Source organism: Eurytemora carolleeae, unplaced genomic scaffold (genome assembly GCF_000591075.1).
Source record: "Eurytemora carolleeae unplaced genomic scaffold, Eaff_2.0 scaffold1752, whole genome shotgun sequence".
Classification (NCBI taxonomy): domain Eukaryota; kingdom Metazoa; phylum Arthropoda; class Copepoda; order Calanoida; family Temoridae; genus Eurytemora; species Eurytemora carolleeae.
Window position 1 is genome coordinate 19,291 of NW_019398145.1, and position 8,280 is coordinate 27,570.

An 8,280-nucleotide genomic window follows, 5' to 3' on the forward strand; every position below is an offset into this window, starting at 1 on the left:
CTGCAAAAAAAATAGCAAATATTCTTGTTTACATATTTAGTTTATTTTTTTATTGACTATGTGTATTAAGTCCCTAATTATAGTCTAAATTATTTTTTAAATTTGGCCCACCATTAGTCCTATTTGTCCTCTTTATTTGTTAAATTTGGCCCACCATTAGTCCTTTTTGTCCACTTTATTTTTTAAATTTGGCCCACCATTAGTCCTTTTTGTCCACTTTATTTTTTAAATTTGGCCCACCATGAGTCCTTCTTGTCCACTTTATTTTTTAAATTTGGCCCACCATGAGTCCATTTTGTCCACTTTATTTTTTAAATTTGGTCCACCATTAGTCCTTTTTGTCCACTTTATTTTTTTAATTTGGCTCACCATTAGTCCTTTTTGTCCACTTTATTAACCCCTTAATTGTAGGTCTGTGTAATCCTATTCAGTCCTATAAGCAGTGAGTTTTATCTGAAAGTAATTTGTGACTATTATCCATAAATTCTTTCTGGTCTTTCTGTAGTCCCTCTGCCCTTGCTTACCATATTCTTGTAGTCCTCTTAGCCTGCAAAGGTCTGATATATTCCTTGTTACAGATTTTCTTCTGCTGTCTTAGATCTTTAATACCAATAGTTTTTAGAAGTAAACATTTAGGTTCTTTTTAGTTCTCCATAGTCCCAGAGTAGACTGAGAGTCTTCTCTATCGCAATCTTTTTTTTTTTGGGGGGGGGGAGGATTAATTCCTTTTATACTTATCCGTGTTACTTTTTCTTCCAGTTGTAAAGAAAGAAGAAAATAATAAGAAATTCTACTAAAAATTATGCACGAAGCGCCGAAAAAATCTGAAAATTAAATGAAAGGGAAATTTTCAATTTGGTCTGTTATAAAAGCATCATAATCTATATAACTAGGCTTTCAGTAATATTTCAATTGGGAACATTTTCTCTTCGTAAACATTTTAAAACAAAAAAAGTTCGCGGATTTTATAAAAAAATGGGCTGATCTATGATTTTTTTTCTTCAAAAATTGGAATTTTAAAAAAAATCTAATTTTATAAATTCCCTGGGCAACGCCGGGCACTTCAGCTAGTTCTGAACATTAACTCAAACCTGAAACTCTGAAGAAACCGTAAGTATAACTCGATTACTCAAATCAACACATTCTGTCACTTTTTTTTTTTCTTCATCCTAGATTACACTTTGATATTCATTTCAAACGTACGCAGATTAAAAATAGACCCCCCCTTCCACCATACGGAACCCTCTTAAAANATAGATAGATAGATAGATAGATAGATAGATAGATAGATAGATAGATAGATAGATAGATAGATAGATAGATAGATAGATAGATAGATAGATAGATAGATAGATAGATAGATAGATAGATAGATAGATAGATAGATAGATAGATAGATAGATAGATAGATAGATAGATAGATAGATAGATAGATAGATAGATAGATAGATAGATAGATAGATAGATAGATAGATAGATAGATAGTGTAGGAAGTTGATATTTGACTTTTTTGAACCGTAAACAATAAAATTATAACTCTAGGTTTTAAAATTTCCTCACGAGTCATCTTTTTTCATTATTCAATTTCAACATTCAACGGTACAGACATTATTTTTATTGAACCAACCCGGTTTGAACGGATATGATTTTGAAGATTTTTCAATCGATTTAGCAAATATTTGGAGATATACTTAACTCTGACAAATAAATGTCAAGTGTTATACATATCATTAACTTGTATAATGCTCTCTCCACAATGAACAATATACTTGATATTTTATGGAATATTGGCAATTCAAGTGCCTATTAAATCTTTATCTTTTTCATCAAACAAATTGGTTTCATTGATTGATTCATGAATGAAATTTAATGACGACCTAACAATTATGAGTTCTAAAGGCTGATTTTGGACTGTTTCATAAATAATGCCGAAAAGTGATTTATTTTTTAATTTAACAAATAAAGAAACTGTAAATAGTCAGAAAAATTCATTATAAGGTCGTCTCTGAAGTCTCATCCTTTGTGTGCAACCCTGTATACGGTTGATCCCAGTTTACCTTTAATTGACATACTAGCTGAGAATGACACTGAACAGTCACCAAATATTTTTAGATTTTCACAAAATATTAAAATACTTAATCCTTCTTTCGCTTAATTTACCTCTCTTTTAGGGGGCTCAAATATCAACAAAATGTCGCTAAAAATGTTCCACATTCCAAAAACTCAATTTCCCACCGAAGAGCATAAAAATCGTTTTTTAGAAGGAGTGCAGTCATGTTACATATGTCGATCTATCTCTTTAATGATTTTATGTCAAGCGCTAGATAAACCGGTATCCCAATTCCTAATATTATACAAGTATGTACAATGTACATGAAAAGCAAATACCAAAGATTCACAACACTCAGTGCCACTTTTTGTATTTTCATAGAATTTTTGTGTTACCTACACGTTAAGCTCATATAGTTTGATATTTTTATTTTATCTTAATGATTAAAGTCTCCTTTTTAAAAAGTTTTTAAATTTTGAACTCTAAGTAGGGTGAAAATTATATTTGGTATATATGTGAGTACATCAGGCCCGTAGCTAGGAATTTGAAAGGGGGGGCAGAAAATTTTCAAATAGGAAAAGTACAATTTTTGTATCACGAATAGGCAATACTTACTTATACAGGGAAAGTAAATTCCTCTAAAGATCAAACAGTTCAAGCAGGAAAATCGTTAGTTTTCTCAAAACTGATTTCGAAAAAACTCCCCTGCAAGCTTGAGGACGAGTACAACAGCTTCTCCTAAACCTCGCCATATTTTGTACAGAATTTAAATTTGAAGAAAAATTAATCCTTTACACATAATAAAAAATTAGATTTTATGCCAATGTTCTCCCCTGTATCCTTCTTTCTTTCTTTTTTCGTTTCATTCTTTTCATTTTTTATTTTATTTTTTCTCAAAAAGTGTGCCTTTGTGCCCCCTAGCTACAGGCCTGGAGTACATCTATATATACAATAAAACTTCAAATTATGTTTTCAATACTTATTTTCTTATATATGTATATATATGTACATATATGTATTTATAAAAATTGCAAATAGATCTTTTTGCGTCATGTGTGCAATTTGCACATGTTTTGAGAGTAAAGTATGTGTGTGATTTGTGTCTGTCTGTCTGTGTATAAAACGGAAAATCTCGGGTTTCTCCTGAAATTTAATCCTTAATTTGAAAACCAGGTGCAAGCCTGCTACATAACATGCATTCATACATACACATACACATACATACATACATACATACATATACATACATACATACATACATACATACATACACCTACATACATACATACATACATACATACATATACATACTTACCAGTTTGATGGTGAAACCCAATTTGCATGGTTAAACGCAGTTTGATGGTTAAAACCCAGTTTCATGGGTAAATCCAGTTTAATAGTTAAAAGCAGTTTGATGGTTCAAAGCCAATTTCATAGCTAAAACTAGTTTAAAGGTTAAAACCAGTTTTATGGTTAAATCCAGTTTTATGGTTAAAACCAGTTTGATGGTTGAATTCAGTTTGATGGTTTAAACCAGTTTTATGGTTAAATCCAGTTTTATTGTTTAAACCAATTTGACGGTTAAAACCAGTTTTGTGGTTGAATCCAGTTTTATTGATGGTTTAAACCAGTTTGATGGTGTAAACCAGTTTTATGGTTGAATCCAGTTTGATGGTTGAATCCAGTTTGATGGTGTATTCCAGTTTTATGGTTGAATCCAGTTTTATTGTTTAAAACAGTTTTACCTTTTTTAACTATGTAAACTATTCAATCTTATACACACTTCCATTTTACAAGCGTTTTAATAAATTATTTATGTAATTTTCTTAAGAGGGGGGGGGGGCACAAAATCAGGCAATCCCTCTTAATACTATGGTGTAAGCTTCTAGGGATGAAAAATATAGATGGAAATGTTTTTAAAAAATTATCTATATTTTCATAGGATTGATATATATTGTATTGTAAATTATGATATCAAATATATATTTTCACTGAAGGCAGTATTGATTAAAGCTTTATTTCATGAAACTTTCTTAGTTAAGGAAAAAAGTGCGATTTTAAAGTATTTTTTTCTATACGATGAATATTATACTTAAATGGAATACATGGGTAATTTCAAGTGACCCTCCATTATAGAGTGGCATGTCATCTTTATTTAACTAAACAATTTTTTATTTATTAAGTGCTCCACAGGGAAAATGTTTTTAATCCATTCTTAAAATATAATTTAAGTATCTATAAATTCTACATATAGAAGCTTCCCACAATATTTTAGGGTTGTTTCCCCCTTTCCACCTGCCCCTTAGCTGTCTCAGAGCAGTTTTACTTTCTAACAAGACTTAAAACTTAGCAAACATAAATCAGATTGGTTAAATGTTTTCCTTCCATTTCACAGTTCTATGAGTCCCACTGTATACAAGTTATGAAATTGAAATTAAAGAGTTAATACCCATTTACCTTCCTCATCCTCAATTTTAATATTTTGGTATTTGAGTATTTCAAAAATATTGGTTTTTACTGTTTGATTACATCAAATTAAAAAATATGTTTTTTACTTAATAAAAACATCAAATTGATTTTTATTGAAGCTTATGCTGTAATGAACTCGGGAATGCATGACAGGCTATTAGAGAATTGATTTAGAGAAAACCAAATAATTTTCAAGAAAACTTTTCTATAAAATGATGTTCCAGGGCCAAAAAGGTACACCTGCAGTATGGAAACAAAATGGCCGTTTTACACTTTTTTGAGTAAATTCCACTCTATGTATAATCAATTCTCTTTGCTTGCTATTAAAGAGTATATTTAAAGCTGCCAGTAGCAAAATTTGGATCCAGCTAGGTAAAAAGCCTCCATTCTCCAGGTTAATACAGCTTTAAAAGATGAATGCAGGCCTTTAATGTGACTTAAGTAGTTCAGTTTTTTTCTTTTCTATTAGTGTGCATTTGTGTGTATACCCCCCAAATACAAACTTTTATGTGTGTATACCCCCAAAAAATTTTAAACTATATAATATTATTTAACAAGGGTACGCACACTGCATTGAAAAATTTTTAATATGTTCCTTCTCTAGATTAAGACCAACCAAAAGAATTTGGTGGAGTTCTGGGGGGCTGAGGATATCTGTAGGAAGATGGGCGTTCCTTTAAGCGCGAAAAATTTCTACACTGTGCTTCCATGGTTCATAGCAGGTATTAATGCCAATAGCTTGATCTGTCACACTATCTGTATAATTTATATTTTGACGAAAATATGCTCAAATTAAATCTAATGACTTGAACTTTGCTTCTAATCAGTCATAGATACGGATTGCTAGGAACATTTGCATAAATTTTAAATAATACTGGGTCGACTTTGAAGTTTTGCAATGCCTTGGCTTTTAATTAACTCACTTACACATTTTTGTAGCCTTAGACATGTACATTGTACATTTTAATACTCTTAAGTTGTTGTTTTTAGCTTTATGTTTCCAAGAAAGTTTTTACAATTTAAATTATGATATAAAGAAAAATAAACACTACTTTGCAGTATTTTTTCTACAACTTGACATTATACTTCCAATTGTTTACAATAACAACATGGTTTATTTCTGCACCTAATATCGATCAATCAACATTTGGGATTGATCAGATAGAATTATATGGACCCCTGGAGCCTAAAAAATCTTTACTAAATATGAAATTAAGATGACTGTGATATAGTGTGAATATATCTGGTACTGTGATATGTAAACAAAATGTACAAACAGCAGATTTGCTCCGATTCGCAAATAGAAAATTTAATCTGTCAATCTGCATTTATAAACATACTATTTGCAGGGTGAGTATAAAAAACCCCGGAATATTGTTGTTATGGACAATATTTTTAAAAATTTGGTTATGTTGGGATTTTATAATTATTTTAGGCATAACAAAAACTAAAATATGATAAAAAATATTCGAAATTAATTTTGATAAAAAAATCCTCGAAACCAAATTTTGTTTGAAAAAATTAAACTTTCAGAAAAATTGTTGGGAAAATGTTTATTCTATCGTTTTTCAATATTTCATAAAAATTCATCAAAAATTGATAAGATATATAAAAAATGTAAGCCAATTATTTTTATTTTTGAAGTTATCACATTTCTAAAGTTTTTTCAAACAAAATTTGGTTTCGCGGATTTTTCAATGTTCCAAAGATATTTTAGAATTTTTTTATCACATTGTTTTTATGTCAAAAATCCGAAAAAAAAACTAAAAGTAAAGAAAAGAGTTATTTAAAGCATTAAGACAAAGTGTGGTGATTTGGCTTGGATTGACCCATATTCAATTATAATATCATTTATATTTAACTAACTTTAAAATGTAATTTATCATATAACTATTGAATTTAGCCTCCCCCCCCCCCCCCTCCAAATATGAAAAATATATCTAATTCTAATTTGACTGTTATAAATGATAAAATAAACATATTAAACATTAGAAATATATTTGTAGAGAAGGCGAGCAAACAATGCCTGGTGGTGGTTGATGAATATGGAGAGGGTATCGTATCTAAAATAAGAAGAGGTAAATGGTGTTTATCTCCAGAAGAACTAGAACTCCTGAGGTTAGATAAGTACAGCACACTACAAACTGAAGAGATCATCATATCTTTACACCCACATATAGTGAAAGATCCTAAACTTGTTTGCGGATTAAACATAGACAAGAAATTTGAAGAATATTTTCTATCGAATATATTGAGAAACTCAAGAAATATTTGCGAACATATCAAGTATAATGTCGGTGACTTTAGTTTAGACAGTAGTAAACTTTCAACAGTATTAGGATATAGACCAGAGGTGGTTAAGGGGGATATGGATAATCCTAGTTATTACAAGGAACCCATAGATGCTATAAAGAAGAAAGCAGACAAATTTATTTGTATCAGAGAGAACAAAAAGTTTAATTTCTCTCTTTTTGAAGAACAGCTTAATAAGAGAGAAATTGAACTGTTCAGATATGATGATGTAGAACATGATAGTGATAAACTAAAGGATTTTATAAAATCTGATAGTGGTTGTCTTTTAACCAACTATGGACTAGCCAGAGGAACAGAGTGCCAATCTTTGTTAAATTATCATGATGGTACCTCTGGTTCCCATGTGCTATAATAAAGAGGATGATACAGAGTGTTATTGATGATCTAACATACAAGGATAAACAGGGTGAGTATAATTAATTACAACTACTTTACAGGGAAGTAAAGGGAATTTTACTTTACCTAGGGTTCCCAAGACCAATGGATGTTTTGTTGTCAAAATTGGTTGAGGGAACCGTTGTTAAGTAACATCTTTAATTTTCCAAAAAAGAGGTTGAACACAATTTTATTGTCTTTTGAGATGATAATGTGCAAATTTTTTCCTAAAAACGTTGCAGAGCGGGTGGTATTTTACATAACTGTCCCAAGGGGCATTAAGTAATTTAACCTCCCTCTAAAGGGGAAACATAGGCCGGTAATGTTGGTTAAAAGGCGATAAAATGTTAAATTCAATTTTAGATTTTTAATCGTTTCAGCACTTTCAGTTTTAATTTTAAAAGTATATTTAAAAGATTAAAAGCATACTTTGTTCTAGATCCTGATGACAGTGGATGTGTTAACAAAAAAGAAGAAATTAATTGTGCTCCTCAAAAAAAGGTAAAGTCCTAAATTACTCTTGCAATTATACTATCTCTGATGCTATCAAACTTTTTTGTGTGTTTTATAGTATTTTGTTTGACATTGAACTTTTTAACCGGTCCATAATCTATTATAAACTTGATATGTTCTCCAGGGTTACATGTAAAATATTAGACTTTACTGACACCTGAAACTCATTAAAATGGTCCAACACAAAGTTTGGGCAAAGTCGGTTTGAATGTTCATTCTGAACCTAAAAACCAACAAAGATAAACAAAAGGACAATAATGGTTTGTCATATTTCATTTTACAGTTTATGGGGCCTTATTTCTAAAATCATAGCCAAAGCAAATTCATCAAAAAAATGAAATATTAAAACCGCACAATCACTGCTTGCACTATCACTGCTTGCACCTTGTAATTGTTAATTGCAAACTTTACCCCACAGTTTCCTACTGAATATTTTATGTAATTTACCAACTCCCTTTAATTACATATTTAAGGGTGTATTGTATAGTTTCATGATTTTTAATATAAGATTTACAAGCAGGGTGATCAAATTAATAAAGACTGCATTGGGAAGAAAATGA

At 30.3% G+C, this 8,280-nt stretch overlaps 1 long non-coding RNA gene across 2 annotated transcripts; it reads left to right on the forward strand.

Annotated features, from left to right (window-relative positions):
- Positions 1-7,180: 7,180 nt before the first annotated feature.
- LOC111716879 (uncharacterized) lies at positions 7,181-8,280 on the forward strand. 2 transcript variants are annotated; one of them, XR_002768622.1, is made up of 3 exons: positions 7,181-7,238; positions 7,647-7,708; positions 8,241-8,280. It is a non-coding gene; the product is annotated as an uncharacterized LOC111716879 (long non-coding RNA). The 2 variants fall into 2 exon arrangements; XR_002768623.1 differs by having other exon boundaries at positions 8,238-8,279.